We start from the raw sequence: 16334 nt of genomic DNA, 5'->3' as shown, positions 1-16334 counted from the left end.
ACACACACACACACACACACACCATCCTTTGTATTTTCTCCATTTACGTCTGGAGCCACAGGCAGGATTGGCTTTGTTCTGGAAGCTTAACAATTGAGTTCTAACAGAGGTCCCAGGGCAGTGTGTTTTTAGTGCCCTGGAGTCTCAGGTGTGGGTGGGTTGAGCAGTAAGGCTCTGAGTTGAGGCAGAGACTTGCGTTTGGTTTGGTCTGGCCCCCTCAGGTTCTGGCCCCTTTGGGGGGTCTGCTAGTTACAGGTCACCCTTCAGGTACATCAGGCCTTGCATCAGACATGGAGAGTCCCTTCTTGCAGCGTTTTTGAAAGCAAGGACTCCCCTTAACCCTCCAGAAGATCAAAGGCAATCGTCAAAGGAACTCAGACATCCCCTGCTCTGCAAAAGACACTTCTCTCGCTGGATGGGCTCCTCCTGCCTCCACTTCCCTTCAGCTGCCTGAGTTATGAGGCTCTGTACAGTTGACTCATTCTTTCTTCTTGAAATATGGCAGGGGTGAGGGTGGGGTGGGGGTGTCAAATGATTTGTTTTGAAATACGTCCCTTTCCACAGCCCCCACCCCCCGACTTCTTATACATCAACAGGAAGTTGCATCACTAAAGCCAGGGACCCTGTGGTACTTTTCAGTTGTAGTAAGCTGACGACACCTGTTGCACACACCCCCAACACCCCACCACACACACCTAGTTACAATGCTCATGACTTGGAATCTGACCCATAAAGGGCAAGCTTGTGTGCTGCAACACCCCAGGAGCCCCTGTGAGGCTGGGCAGAGAAGGGATGTGAGAAGCACTTGCCCGTTCTGGATCATGGACCTCATCAAGAAAGGTCTGTCTTCCCAAGTGGTCTTCAGGCCCTCAATAACTACGAGGAGAGTCCATGGGCTGACGCCACACAGGGTCCTGTGCACAGCTGCCTCCAGGAAACAGATCACAACTGGGACTTATAATATATCTGAGGTCATGGACCCTCAGGCTACACTGCTTCATTCTGGGATTGAAGAGGATCTTTGGGAACCTGCATGGGGTGGGACTTTACCTCTGCTCTTTGCTGAGCTACTTTTCCTAAATAACATGTTCTTCTTGTCTTGCTAACCCAGCAAGGCCAATTAGATCAGTTCTTGGAGTTTGATTCAGCACTCCAGGTTCTGGGTGTCAGGGTGATTGTCCATAGTGTTTCCTCCAGGGCTCATGGCCATGGGCTTGTTCTCAGTAGACGGCTTATTTAAATAGTTTTATTATTTTGTGTGTATGGGTATTTTGCCTGCAGGTGTGTCTGTGTGCCATGTGTGTGCAGTGCCTATGGATGTCAGAAGAGGGCGCTGGGATTCCTTAGGACTGTAGTTACAGACTGTTGGGAGCCTCCAAGTGGGGGTTAGGGATTGAACTCTGGTTCTCTGCAAAAGCAGCAAGTGCTCTTAGCCCGTGAGCCTTCGCTCTAGCCCATTTATTATTATTATTATTATTATTATTATTATTATTATTATTATTATTATTAATCACAAGTCATTGTGACATGTCTAACCAGATACAGTCTGTCTTGAGGTGTACAGAGAACTCTTAGATCAAATCCCACCCTGAGAAAAAGCTTCATAGTATTTCCTGTTTGCCTTCCAGTTGCTGCCTTTGCTGTCGTCTGCCTCTGTTGGAGCCTTATTCAACACAAGAGTCATCTCTATTAGGAAAACGCAAAGACCATGTAAACACGAACCTTTCAATTTAGAAGTTCAAACACACCATGCAACTGAGTGAAATGAAACCCATCGCGACTCTCAGATAATTTTCAACTTGTAACCAAGCATTTCTTTTACATCACCTGGTGCCTCTCTAAGCAGTCAAAGCCTTTTTCCCAGTGAGATGTCGATAAATAATGGCCATAGCTTCGAGGTTCTCCTCTGAAGGAGACGACTCCTCCATCACCTTCACACCCAAGGTATCAGACATTAACTGGAAACATTCTTGTTTCCACTGAATGATGATGGTGTCACTGGTGGCCTCTAGTGGGCAGAGGTAGGGACACAGGTCGACCCTCACAACAGGAAGGGTCAGGCTCCGTGTGGTGGTAGGGAGGCTGCTCACTGGATGAAAACAAGTGCTGTTCCAGCATCCCAGGAAACGATTGAAGCAGCAGTTAGTTCTCAACCTGGGGGCCAAACGACCTTTTCACAGGGGCTGCACATCAGGTATGCTGAATATCAGAAATTTGCATTACAATTTATCACTACAGTAGCAAAGTTACAGCTACGAAGTAACAACAAAGTAATTTTATGGTGGGGGTCACCATGGCATGAGGTTCAGGGAGAAGGAGTTCACTGCAGGGTAGGACTTAGGTGGGATAAACACTTGCTTTTTGTTTTTGAGACAGTGTATCAAGTAGCCCAGGCCGGCCTCAACTTACTACATAGCTGAGGATGACCTTGAACTTCTGCTTGCACCACAGTGTCTACTGTGTGTGGAGCTGGGGGTGGAAGCAGGGTTTCATGCACTCTAGGCAAGTGCTCTACCAACTGAGCTAAATCCCAGTCCGGTGCTTGCCTTTTCACTACCAATGCCTTTTATAAGCAAGCGGATCTTACCTGCTTAAAGCAGATTTGAACGGTGCAACATGAATGCCAAGGGTCAGAAAACAAAATTCTCCTTTAAAGAAGACATTTTCTAGAAGGTTGCTTCGGGAGGCCAGGAACGCAATCCCAACAGGTTCTTCTGAGTGCCAGAGCCCAGCAGACACAGGGGTGGGAGTGTTCAGCAGAGACCTGGCTATTACGGGAATCAGAAACATGTGGAGGGTACAGCTGACGCCACATGATGGATGGATTGTGGGAGAGGGACATTAAACGTGATGGTCCCCAGGCCAAGCCTCTGACGCTAATAAGCCCTAACTCCAGAGAGTGGGTCCCCTAGGCCGGGCGTTGATGTGGCGGTTAGGCAGTAGACCAAGGACAGTTAGGAGGGGTGCAGGCCAAGGAGGGCTGGCCACCAGACCCTAGGTGGAGCCCTGCATCTGTCTGCCCACGGCCATGCGCCGCAGGAGGTCACTTAGCCTCCACTGGATCTTGGCTTTAATGAGTTGTGATGGCAGCAGTAGTGGGGAGAACCCCTTACGTTTGACCTGTCACCTCCACCTTCAAAGTCCCCAGGGCAGCTGCAGTCTGGGGAGGAGAGCCCTCAGCTCCCCTGGCCGAGTTCACAGTTCTCCAGGGTTGGCTCTGTGCCTCACAGACAGCCATTTTCTGACTTCCGACCTGATCGTCTCTAGTCCCCTGGTCTTTATATTTGCTAGGCTTGATCTATCTGGGTGATTAAGCATGGGCTGTTGATGTGAGAGTCCCCTCTGTGCGCTGTGATTAACATTAATGAATAAAGAAACTGCTTTGGACCTGTAGCAGGGCAGAATTTAGCTAGGCAGGGAAATCTAAATGCTGGGAGAAAGAAGGGCAGAGTCAGAGAGGCCATGGAGCCACTGCCAGAGTCAGACATGCCAGAACTTTAGCTGGTAAGCCACAGCCACGTGGCCATACACAGATTAATAGAAATGGGTTAAATTCAGATGTAAGAGCTAGCCAATAAGAAGCTAGAGATAATGAGCCAAGCAGTGATTTAATTAATACAGTTTCTGTGTGATGATTTTGGGTCTAAGCTAGTTGTTCTTTCTACTGGATGGATTTCTTTCCTCTGTCTACCTGGCCAGCCTGCCCTGCTGCACCGCATCCCACCCATCCCATCAGGCAGCATCTGGTAGCTCCGTAGCAGGTCCAAGCCTTGAGATGATCTGCTAGCTGAGTGACCCAGTGAGTAACAGAGCAGGCCTGTCCAGAGTTGTTCTCCTGGAAGAGGGGCCGAGACTAAAGAGTAAGGAAGTCTCTCAGATGTGAGACCTGGGCGTGGGCGTCCTTCTCTTGCTTTTGCAGGTGTGAAGCCCAGCGTGGAGCCAGTTCTGTGGTGGCCAGGGAACACCACAGGGAATACTTGGGGGCAGCTTAACCAAACTCAGGGTCCCCCACTCCTCCCTCCCTTTGCTTGGAGACTCTCCAGGAGAGCCTGGAATGGCCACACGAGGTATCAGAGCTGTTCCTCTGCAAAGGCAAAGCCTCCTTGACCACAATGACCAAACCCTGCCCAGCTGTTCTTTCTCATGGCTCCCACAACACCTGGGCACGTTCCAGTTACTAAATAGTTCAAGACGTTGGCTTTTCTCTGGTGCCCAGATAGGCTGTGAGCAACTTGAGAAGGAGTACTGTGGTTTTCTTCCCCTCTTGTTCGTCTCCAAACTCAACACAATGCCTCGAGCACAGAGATGCTCAACAAAAGTGCACAGAACAGGCTCCTGGTGGTCAGCGGTCCTCAGTGCTGTTCAGTGGTCCTTGGTGGCGGTCAGCAGTCCTCGGTGCTCGTCTCTGGTCCTCTGGTGTTCGTCAGCAGTCCTCGGTGCTGGTCTCTGGTCCTCGGTGCTGGCCAGTGGTCCTCGGTGCTGGTCAGTGGTCCTCTGTTGCTGTTCAGTGGTCCTCAGTGCTGGTCAGTGGTCCTCGGTGGTGGTCAGCAGTCCTCGGTGCTCGTCGCTGGTCCTCTGGTTCTGGTCAGCGGTCCTGGGTGCTGGTCAGTGGTCCTCGGTGCTTGTCTCTGGTCCTCTGGTGTTGGTCAGTGGTGGTCCTTGGTGCTTGTCTCTGGTCCTCTGGTATGAGTCTTTGGTCCTCGGTGCTGGTCAGTGGTCCTCGGTGCTGGTCAGTGGTCCTCAGTGCTGGTCAGTGGTCCTCGGTGCTTGTCCCTGGTCCTCTGGTATGGGTCTCTGGTCCTCCGTGCTGGTCACTTGTCCTCTGGTTCACAGGGATAATTTCTATGGTTTCTTTGTTTGTCCTTCCCCCCACTTGTCTGTCTTGCTGTGATTTCTGCCAGCAAGAGCACAGATGAAAACTGAGCAGAAGGGCTACTTGCTTCAAGCAGAATGTTGCAAGCCTTCAAATGTCCCTTACACTAGACACAAAAGCAAGCACACACATCTCAACTACCAAGGATCCTGTTGAAGCCGAAATGGCAGGCGTATAAGAAAGGGCTGTCCATTGAAAGAGCTGTGTGCGGCGTTGGAAGACAAATTGATGGAAAGTCGCAAACAGATCTTAGGGAAGGCAGGCTACCCTTGGAGTGCAGAGGCCATGCTGGGCCTCAGACCATGGCAGACGCACGACCATTTCAAGACAACACACAGGGTTTGGCTGGCCACTTCTCTCTTGCTCACTTTCCACAGACACCAAGTCTCCTTTCTCTCTCACAGGTCCCAGAGAAGCACAATGAGAAGAGGAGGGAAGCTTCTGCTTGCTCAGTCGCACACTAGACTGTTACCCGCAGAGGCCCTGAGGAGAAACCCAGCTGACCTAGGACCACGACTTCCTTTTAGAAGACCCTTGGGGCCACTCATTTCTGTTCACACCACGCTGAGCACTGAGCTTGCTATGGGGGCCCTGCATCTGTGAACCCAGAGACTCCACGGCCTGGTCAAACTCATCTGCGTGGTTCTGTCCAGTGGAAAGAGGAGCCTGTGAGTCCAAGCTCTGCAGTCAGACTTTACCCTGAGCCCAGTCCTGCCCTCAGGGCCAGACTCTGCCTGCCATTCCTGTCTGTGTGTTTCTGGTCTTCAGCTGGTAAACTCCTTCAAGCTAAGCACTGATTCCTTCTTTGTACTGGGTGCCGGACGTGGATCGGGTATACCCCAAGGGGCATTGGAGTGTGACAATGTTGGTTAGATAGGAGGGTTCTGAGATCAGGCTTTCTGAGCTCACTGTGAGACACCTTAGCAGGTAGGCAGAAGGAAAACCCCAGATACCCAAGGCTGTAGGGCCACATAATGAAGGACAGAGTTTTGACATGAAGAAAAAAAATCTCAAGTAATGCTGGAGACACAGCTCAATAGCAGAACATCTGCCTACCATGTGTGAGGTACTGGGTTCAAACCCTAGCACCACAAGAAAAGAAACCTAAAAGTGAACAAAAACACCAAAGAAAGCAAGGTGGAGTTCTCCTCGATGCTGGAGATGAGACAGGCAGTCAGTGAGTCAGCCCGAGCTAGGCTGTCCTGGCTCCCAAATCCTCACTGTTTGGATAGCTGACAGCTATCCTTCTTGGCTGCTGTTTTAATCCTTTTTAAACGACTGTTGAGGGCAGGAGCTGTCTCGTGCGAGGTTTCTGTAGTTTGCGAACAGTGAAAAATTATTGTGGTGATAAAGTCCCCTCATCCATCAGTCATCCACCCCCAAACATTTGCAACTGATTACACTCTTCAGAGTTGGCACCCAGGCATGAGGCATCCCTGCGCAGCGTCAAGTGCAGGAGGGCGAGAAGGCGAGAAGGTAGCTCTGAAACACGGTCAGGGGAAAGGCTCCTGGGTAAGAAAAGAGCTGGAGACCGTCATTGCTCCTCTCAGCAGCAAAGCATCCAGCTCGGCTTAAAAAAATAAGGAAAGGGGGGGGGTGCAGTGGTTCTGGAGCTGGCCATGAGCTGGTGCTGCCCATCTAAGCAGGGGGTGGCCCTTTGGAGTCCCCGTCCTCACTCTAAGGTCCCCTTGAGAGGTCTGTGTCCAGGAGGCCAACTTGGGGTACTTGGCATCTGGGTTCCATAGCTAAGCCTCCTTAACTTGAAATCACGAAAGGGTTAGAAGGTGTTGGGAGAAGTTTGCCTGAGTGACCACTGTCTTCTGACCTAGAGATGACCATGGTTGGGTCCGCAAAATCAACTTTGTTTTTGGCAAATGAAAAGGAACTACAATATAGATCCTTAAAACAAAATGGGAAGGACCCCTGTGGTTTCTGAAACAAGGGAGTCTCAATGCCAGCCCTCTCCACAACAAGGGACTCTCTCTGAGCCATCGCTCCCCAGGTCACTTCCTGGCCCTAAGCTAGCATGCCTTTGCAGTTGGGTTTCCCTTTGCACATCGTTTAAAATCTTTGAGAACTATGGGTGCTCAGCCCCCTTTGTCATTCTCTTCTTCAGATAGCTTAACTGCCACCTCCCTCACAAGGATGAGCCGCTGCTGCCCTTGGTGTTTTCCCTGGTGGGCCCCAGGCAGGATGCCTGTCAATAGCAGCTTCAAAGATGATCTCACCTGTAACTGGAGGTTTCTCTCCTACCAGCCAGTTCCAGAATAACCACTCTGAGGCTTAATTTTAATTACAGACTGTTTGGCCTATTTGCTCAGGCTTATCACTAACTAGTTCTTACAACTCAAATTAATCCATTTCTATCATTCTATATTTTATCATGAGGCTTGCGGCTTGTTACCTCACATCTCGCTTCTCCAGCGAGTTGCTCCCAGACTCTCCCTTCTTTCTCCCTGGATCTCTGTTTGGATTTCCCACCTGGCTCTATTTTGCCTGGCTATTAGCCAAATAAGCTTCTTTATTAACCACTGATAATAAAACCTGTTCACAGCATACAGAAGGACATCCCACAACACCTCACCTGTTTAGAGTGGAGCTGGACTAGGATGCAGAGATGGGCTATTAACCACAGCCCACCCCACCCTCAGTGACCCGCTTCTGCCTGCTAAGTCCCACCTCCCAGTGGCTCCACAGCCCCCAGAAAGTACAACAGTCAGGGACCAACCCTTCAAACACATGAGCCTGTGGGCATTTTACATCCAAACCATAACAGCCAGGCCCATAATCTAAACAGCAACACACGATGGCAGGAGGGATCAGAGCTTAGCTTTGAGTGTTTCACTCCCTTACCCCTGAAGATGCTCACATGCTCGATGCCCTCTTCACAGACAGGGTAAGTGAAGCACAGAAGAGTTATGAAACTTTCTCAAAGTCACACAGCAGAGATTCTGAGATCAGAGGTTTGTTACTGTTATTGTTTGTTTGTTTGTTTTTTGAGCCAGGGTCTTCAGCATCCTAAGCTGGCCTCCAGCTCTCTATGTAGCTGAGGATGTCCATGAACTTCTGTTCCTCCTGCCTCTTTCTCCCGGTGCTGTGGTTACAAGAATGCTCCATGCCTGGTGGTCCGTGGTGCTTTGGGTAGAACCCAGAACACTGGGCACGCTAAGCAAGAGCACAGTCAGCGGAGTTCTATGCTAGCCCCGTGTTTTGGGTTTGAAGCCCAACATCACACCGTGGTGAGCAGCACCCGTCTCTAGATGTCTTATAACTAAATTGTCAGTTCCTTGGGGCAAAGACATTCTGCAGTTTTTCTGAGCAGGGTACAACATCACGGAGCAGGCGATTCACGCATACTGTGTTCTATGGTTTTCCACAGCATGCAGGGGCCCAGGGTATCTGAATCCTTTCCCCCACAATCCCTTTGCAATGCTAAAGACACTCCCAAACCTGCTGCCTAGATCACCCCTCAAACCCGATGCTTACAGAACTATTTCCCCAATCGCTGGGCATCTCCAAACCCTAAACTTCCATGGGCACCTGTGGAAGAAAAACTGATAACCTACAATCCTGTCCAAATTGGAGTGTCTTCAGTGGGTCACTTTTCTCAAGTTATAACTCTTGCAGGCTCTGGACACTGCTTTTCCAGTGTGTGGAATGTGATAGGAAGGACTTGGAGTGGGTTGCCATGCCACAGGCTAGCCCCACCTTGACTCTCATAGAAATTGCTGGAAAACACAGAACACAGAGGCCCTAGGAGGAAGGATACACCAGGACTGGAATCAGCCCTGGGGAGAACGGGACTGCGCTCCAGCCCCACACGGAGCGCGCTGTTCTGCTTCAAAACCGAACTTATCAGCAATTTAGTCTCATTAGGTTGTAAGAAAACAGGGCAGCATGAGCCAAGGATGTAAGTTTCTCCTGTGTCCGTTCATTGCCAGTGTTTTGTAAAACCAAAGAGTGCGGGCGTCTGCAGGGACCTGCCTCACTGATGGATGGATGTGGAGTTTGTGGGGAACTTTTCCAAGCCGTCTGGAAAGCGAGCTCATTAGGCCTCCAGGCAGCTGTTGTGTTCCCGTGGGATGACTGGTCAGTCGGTGTGAACGACAATCTCCACAGACAGCTGGGTCCCACCTACCACTCTGAGTTTTACTGGAAGCTTCTGAGGCTGAGAGTGGGGACAGACAGACGACAGACGGAGATCCTGGGCTTTCTGCACGTCAGTGTGTGTGTGTGTGTGTGTGTGTGTGTGTGTGTGCGTCACACAAACCCTTTCCTGGCACACTTTATGCGCAGAGAAACTGACACAGTTTGCATTTTGGGATAAAGAATTTTTAAAAGAAACTATCCCTTTGGTCGTTTCCCGCCCAGCTTTACCCTCTAAAGAAGCCAGTCTGAACATCAGCTCCAAATTACAGTCTCTTACCAATAATTCTTCTGAGTCTAAGCTGGCTGGTCAGCAGTGACTGCTTTCATGACTTCACTTCCAAATGCTGGGGCGGCCCCGACTGACCAGCTGGAAGATGTCAGTGGCATTGCTGGTCACCTCGGGGACCCTTCCCCCTTGCGAATCACAGTGCGTAGACACAGGTCATGCCAGTCACCTCTCTGGACTCTCCATTGATCGAGTGTGAACCCCAGTACATTCGAGAAACACTGATGTAATTCAGACTCTGAAAACTCTTGCAGTTGTATCGGATTCACCCCAGGTCAGGAGTGGCCTAGAGCAGGTCTGTACTGTGAAAGAGACTCAGGTAAGGTGCCTGCTGTCTGGAGTAGCTGCCTGGGGTAGCTGTGGAGCTAGCCTCTCAGACCAGGCTTCTGGGCTTCACTCAATGCAGCATCTTCATGGGGTCGTGTAGCCCAGTGACACACTGCCTCCAAGTCTAGCAGGTTTATAAACAAGGACGGGTTCTGCCCCGTCTACTACATGGCCTTGCCCTCTTTTTTCCTCATTTCTTTGCAACATAATGAACAGGCATCTGTGGGTGGCTAGGGACATTTACTGGGTGACAAGTAATGATGCACTTAGGATAGATTCTCATGAGTAGCAGGTGCAAGGTACTACGGATTCTCTCCTGAAAGTCTCAATAAATGGAATTTCATCCTGTTGCAGACTGAGTGAGAAATGTCCCCTGAGGGCTCATCTGTTGATCACTTGGCTCCCCTGGTGATGGAACTGTTCGGAAGGTAGAGCCTTGCAGAAGGAAGTGGCTGATGTGGAGCCTGGCCCTAGCCTCAACCCTGCCTTCTGTTCGCTCCCTGACCGTTGATGCGCTCTGCCCTCAGCCATCCTTCCCCATCGTCGTGGACTGTATCCTTTCAAACTATCTGCTGAGGTACCACCTCCTCAGTGTTTGCTCTTGTGTCTTCACTGGAGACCAGCTGGTCCTATATCTGCGATTTTTAAAAGTAGATTCTTGTTTCTGTCCATAGATCTGTCTTTATGCCATGACTGTTTAACTAGTGTAGGTTTGGGTTGCATCATTTGTTTTAAGGAGAAGCTAGTAAATGTCTGTTTACCCCCCGGCAGGCCAGCAGCAACACACCAAACTGTGATTTTGCTGAGCCTGGCTTGGTAAACTTAGGAATGTAATTGGGATGACTGACAGGATGAGGGTTACACACAGGAGCACGGGCGAAGGTTACGTGTCGGAACACAGATGAGGGTTGCACACGGGAGCACGGGTGAGGATAACATACAGGAACATGGGTAAGGGCTATTTATACACAGGAGCAATGGTGAAGGTTACGTGTCGGAACACAGATGAGGGTTACACACAGGATTGTGGGCAACTTTGAAATTGCTAAACACCAAGGAACTGTCTCCCTTCCCAGCAGCAGAACTTACGTGTTCTTGGGGAGGAGAGGAACCTGGATGCCTCATGAACCTTCTGTCTCTTCTGTGAGGACATGCTGGAGCATCTCTGAGGAAGTGCAGCTGCTTCATTTCAGGCTGGCGTTGGCCACGTCCAGGCCAGGGTGTTTCCACAGCAGTCGGTGTGTATTTTGAGATCAGGAAACCCAGCACCTCTGCCTTTACTCCTCCTCATCTCTTCATTTATTTATTGGTTTATTTCAGCTGCTTGCAGCACTCACTGTTTCCATGTAGATTATACTTTTATTTTTTTCTATTCCTGAAAAAAAAATGACATTTGAGGACATCACTGTTTATCAACCCGGAGGAGGGCAGATCAAGAATATTCAAACTCAGGAACATGATTCTAGAGCAAAATGGTTGGCAGGGCTCAGCACTGTGGGGCATAGGAAGTAATCACGGCCTCTCTGCTGTGTGACGTCATCTCAGCTTATGTTCTGTATTGGTCTTATCTACTTAGGCAGCTCCTCCATCTTCAAAGTCACACTTTACAATCTGTCTGTCACTAAACACGGCACAGTTACCCTTTGGATGGCAATGTCCCATTTTCTGCCCCAAGGTGGTGTCTGAGTAGGGGGAGGCTGGAGAGAGCTGATGTGTCCCAGTCATTAGGGATGGCAGCCAGAGACAAGGACAATGATGGGCACACCGTGGATGCTCCCCTCTGAAGTAGAGTTGGCCAGCTGAACTCCATGACTGAAGAGACTTGGTCAGTCTGGCATGGGAGGCATCGGGAGGCTGCCAAGGCTTCCATGTGTGTTTCTACACTTCATCTGAGGCAGCCATGTGACTCCTTCCACGGTGCCGCTCGGCACTTGGCTGAGCTATCCGGCGGCCTCCGTCTAGAGTCACCCCCTGCCGCACCATTCTCTTCGCCCTCGTTTCTCGGGGGCCAGCAGCACAGTGGTGTTGCCCCAGTAGAGAATGCACGCTGAATTCTGCACCTTCTGATTCCCTTCCACTCGGCACGCGCCTTTCCCACACCAATCTCAGCTCAGAGAGCCACAGTGAGACCGACAGGCCGCGCTGCTACTCCCTCTTCCTGTTGGCTGCCTGTGTCCCATAATCCTCCAGGGCTGGAGCGAGCCGGATGTCACTCCTTCCCTTCTTCAGACTCGATGGATCAGCCCCTGAGCCTGGCTCTCGGTATGCCTGAGCAAAGACTAGCGTTCCAAGTTCATTGTTTGGCTGCAAAGTCCTGTTTGTCAACTCAGAAGCTGAAGGTCATCTTCCATGGTCCTAACGTTCTGGCGACAACATGTTGGTCCTTTGTGGCCGTACCGTCTGCACTTGTTGACCCAACCAACCACTGATGGAAAACATTAGAAAGAAAATCATGTCTGCTGAACAGGAACAGATTTTCCTCTTGTTTATGATTTCCTAAGCAACTTGCGTGTACATAATGTTGACATTGTGTTGTAAGTGCGCTAGAGATGATTTACATATATAGTATTATTTATTATATTATTTATTCAAGGGTCTTAAGCACTGGTTAGTTTTAATTGTAAACAAGATACTATATATATTGCTTAGGAAGAGAGTCTCAGTGAGGAGCTATCTAGGTGAGGTTAGCTGTGGGTGTGTCTGGAATGGCCTAGCTTTGATTACATGATTTGATGGGGAAAGACCCAGTCGACTGTGGGTGACACCATGCCCTAGTCAGGGTCCTTAATTATACAGGTTGAGAGAGGGACCTGAGCACAGGCACCTGGTGTGGGATGTCTTTCTGTATATGTTTTGTTTTTATTGGTTAATGAATAAAGCTGTTTTGGCCAATGACTTAGCAGAGCAAAGCCAGGTGGGAAATCTGAATGAAGATATAGAGAGAGCATGTAGAGTCAGAGAGACGCCATGTAGCTGCCAAAGGAGAAGGGCACCGCCAGAACCTTACCAGTAGGCCACAGCCTCGTGGTGATACACAGATTAATAGGAATGGGTCAACTTGTGATGTAAGAGTTAGTTAGCAAGAAGCCTGAGCTAATAGGTCAAACAGTGTTGTAATTAATATAGTTTCTACGCGATTATTTGGGTCTGGATGGCCAGGAACAAAAGAGCGGTCTCTGTTTACAAGTTCCTACATCTGTACTTGTTCTCTTTCTGCTCTTGGCTGTGATATGATGAGGTGAGGAAGTTCCTGCACTGACTTCCCGGAAATGATGGACCGTAACCTAGGACTGTAGCCAAATGAACTTTTCCTCTGAAGCTGGTTTTGTCAGGATTTTTTGTCCTGGTGGAGGGAAGAAAACTGGGTCAGTGTCTCTGACAACCTCTGGGATCGGCTGAATTTTAAGGAACGACCTCATTTTCAGGCTCCCTGGGTCAGGGATGATCTCTCTGAACCACACACTGCATCCACTGTCCTGTAGGGAAACAAAACTGCCAAGGAGACAGGACTAGGGTGGGTTGTTGGAGGAAGGAGGAAAATCTGGGAGAAGAGGATTCTCGCCAGGGCAGGAGGGTGGGGTGAACCTGCTTTGTGTCCCCACTAAAACCATCTGAGTCACTAGAAGGGACACAAAGGCAGAAAGTTGTCAGAAAGAAAAACGCAGCCTTACAGGAAGAAGGAACGAAGGACTGAACATTTAACTCATGGTTCTGTTTCCAGAATGTTCTCCAGCCACATTCTAGGCTAGGCCTCCTCCTGCCAAAGAAAAGGACACCCCCCACTGTGAGCAGCCCCACCCTTTGTCCGCCCACCCGCTCTCCACCATGGATAGCTTCCAGCCCCTGTGTCGCTTTGGATTTAGTACTGCCCTGTCAATTTTATTATAAGTGATGACCTGCAGCCTCTAAAGAATGCATTCGCCCTTATCTCTAAAATATCCCTGACCCCCTGCCCAGGCTGTGCTCTCTCCCATGAACAAATTACACCTGGCTGCCTTCCACCTGGGCGGCAGACAGTGCGCATTTGACAAGGGGGCTTGGCCTGTCTCCACGCGGTCTGTTTGTCAAGGAGCGGAGTCTTGTGGTGAGCCCGCTGGCCTGGGAATCCTAATAACCCTGGATTCGTGGGCAATTTGGGGTGAGTTATTTGTTTCTATTCTGCATGTAGCTTTTCTGTAGAACGAGGAAGGTTATAATACCATGTGGTTTCGCAGCCATAACAAAGTGATGGAAATGAAAGTGGTCACCTCTGCCTAACCATGGACTTGGGTGCTGCCAAAGAATGCAGAACGAAATGTTATCATTCTTCGGGGGAATTGGGTTTCATAAAGAGACCTGTGTTTTAGTCACTCGTTTAGGGGGAAAATATATATTTATAACACATAATATACGTATATGAAATAAAGAAAGAAAGAAGCTGTGGCAGTCAAGGGTGGGCAGGCCACATTTTCTGTGGTTGTTAAGGAGGGAAACCCCACAGTGGTTTACAAAGTGAATCACAGAGGCCCCTGAAGGGCTCCATCGAGGCCCAGTGACCCGCACTAGAGGGAGAATCTTGAAGCCAGAGTGTTCCCATGCATCATGCAGATTTTACATTAATCGTTGTGTGAAATGCGTGCTCTGGTTTAGGCTGCCCCACTAGGCATGCTGGCTGGTTTCCTCGCTCTGGAGCCTTCTCCTAATAACCGAGCACACAAAGCAGGCCCTGCTCTTGTGAAGTTGCGAGTCCGTGTGCTATAAACACGGGTCTGAGGTTAGAATATTGAATTCCGGGAATATCAACAATCTGTCTTACCCCATTAATCAAAGATTTATGATCTCTCCAGTCTTAGGAGCCCCAGGGCCGTCTTGATAATTCCCTGTCAAGGAGAGACGTAATCATCCCGACATGTGCTTAAAGAGGCTTTTCCCCTTGTTGATTTTATGTAGGAAATGATTACTAGAGAAATGTTGGCTCGCTCAGTGGTTCTGTGGCTTTGGGAAGAGGCCTCAGACTGGGGATGGTGGGGATGCGGCGTCACACAGAGCCCCTCGGACAGGGCTCAGCCAAAAGGAGTGCAGCAATTTGCTGGACGAGGCCACCACATGTCTGTCCCAGAGCAACAAAAGGAATAATCAACCCTTGGGTTCACCCCTCTCTCCTGGGCGCCATTGTGCCATAGTTGAATCACATTATCAAGAGACAAGTATGGGTTCTGCTCTGATTCCCCCCAGCCAGCCCCTCAAAGGACAGGCAAGTCCAGTTGGTGACCTACACCTCCTTCTTCTGCTCTCCATTTCGGTCCTGCGGGGTTTGCTGAAAATAAGGTAGGTTGGGAGCCTATCCCCGTGAGAGCTAAGCCAGACCCGCAAGGTGGGGAGCTCAGGTCTGTCCTGACTCTTCTGCAAGTATTTACTGTTGACTCTCAGGCTGGAAAATGTTCTGGATCTCCTGCAGATACCCAAATCCTCAACCACTCAGGTCTCTATATTGGGAAACGGTGCTATTTGCATACGTCCTTCCCGCACATCCTCCAGTGTCCTTTAGATCACGTCTGGATGACTTTTACTATCTAGCAGGAGACAGACGCCATGTAAGGGGTTGTCAGACTGGTTGTTTGTGGATGGTCACTAGGTAAGTCGATATGTGCTCGGCACAGATGCAATTCTCTTTTGAATATTTTTGATGTGGCTGGTTGAGTCTGTGGATACACAAAGCATATATACAGAGTGCAGGCCATATAACAAGTTTTCCACCACATAAATCTGGTTTGTGTCAAGACAGATGCTTGTTTTCCCAGGCCGGGTGTAATCACCATAGGCTATGCTTAGATTGTGCTTGAGGATGCAGCTCCTGAGAACTTCCAGCTCTACCTAAGCCAAGGAAACTCCACAAATAAAGGGCCCTACTTAAAGGAGTTTGAATGGTGCAACCACTGAGAGAAATTCTAATGCCTCTGATTGAGTCCATGGGGTCAGAAACACCCAAAAAGCCTGTTCCAGGATTTAGGAGTGACTTCAGGTCCAGGGTGACAACCTGAGTCTACACTGAAGGGAACTAGTGGTGAGTTACTTTGGATCTCTCCAAAGGAAGAGTGATTGTGTGTGTATGTGTGTGTGTGTGTGTGTGTGTGTGTGTCTGTGTGTGTGTGTGTGTGTGGTGTGAGTGGGTGAACATGCACATGTGTGCGCATGCATATGGAGACCAGAGGTTGATGCTGGCTGTTTTCCTCCATTGTTCTTCATCTTCTGTTTTGAGGCAGGGTCTCTCACATAACCTGGAGTTCACCCGTTCAGATGAGCAGGCTAGGCAGTTGCTTTGTCTTCTGAGAGCTGTGATGGCAAGTGAGTCACTATGCCCATCCAGCATGTACGTGGGTTCTGTGGGTCTGTGTTTCCGTCCACACACACAGCAAATGCTTTAACTCCCGAGCCTCAGAGAGTGCTGTTATAAACCGCAGAAGCCCAGGTCTCGGAGATGGCGTATACACTGGATGATACAACTGCTGTTTTGCCATCAAGGATAGCGGGGTGATTACAGTGGGAGCCATACCAGGGGATTGCTAGAAAGACTGAACGAATGTTTGCAAAGAACTTGAGCACAAAGCAAGCACTTTGGGAGAGTTGATATGCCAGATGTAAAGAAAGACATAGCCACACTGGGGGAAGGGCCCAGTGGGAAGGTGCTCCACGGCGTGAGGGCCTGAGTTCGGATTCCCA

At 49.7% G+C, this 16334-nt stretch overlaps 1 protein-coding gene across 2 annotated transcripts in view; it reads right to left on the bottom strand.

Annotated features, from left to right (window-relative positions):
- Positions 1-16334, bottom strand: part of Cldn14 (claudin 14) — an 85039-nt gene that overhangs the window by 53862 nt on the left and 14843 nt on the right. The window contains exons 2-3 of one of the 2 annotated variants that reach the window (XR_015735636.1): positions 10725-11010; positions 3590-6185 (exon numbers count right to left, since the gene is read on the bottom strand). The gene's annotated coding sequence lies outside the window, so the exon portion shown is untranslated. Of the gene's footprint in view, positions 1-3589; positions 6186-10724; positions 11011-16334 lie in introns of those variants that run through there. The other variant, XM_048422846.3, reaches the window with a different exon arrangement.

Source organism: Myodes glareolus, chromosome 2 (assembly GCF_982192425.1).
Source record: "Myodes glareolus chromosome 2, mMyoGla1.1, whole genome shotgun sequence".
NCBI classification, from domain to species: domain Eukaryota; kingdom Metazoa; phylum Chordata; class Mammalia; order Rodentia; family Cricetidae; genus Myodes; species Myodes glareolus.
This window is presented reverse-complemented; position numbering and strand designations above follow the sequence as displayed.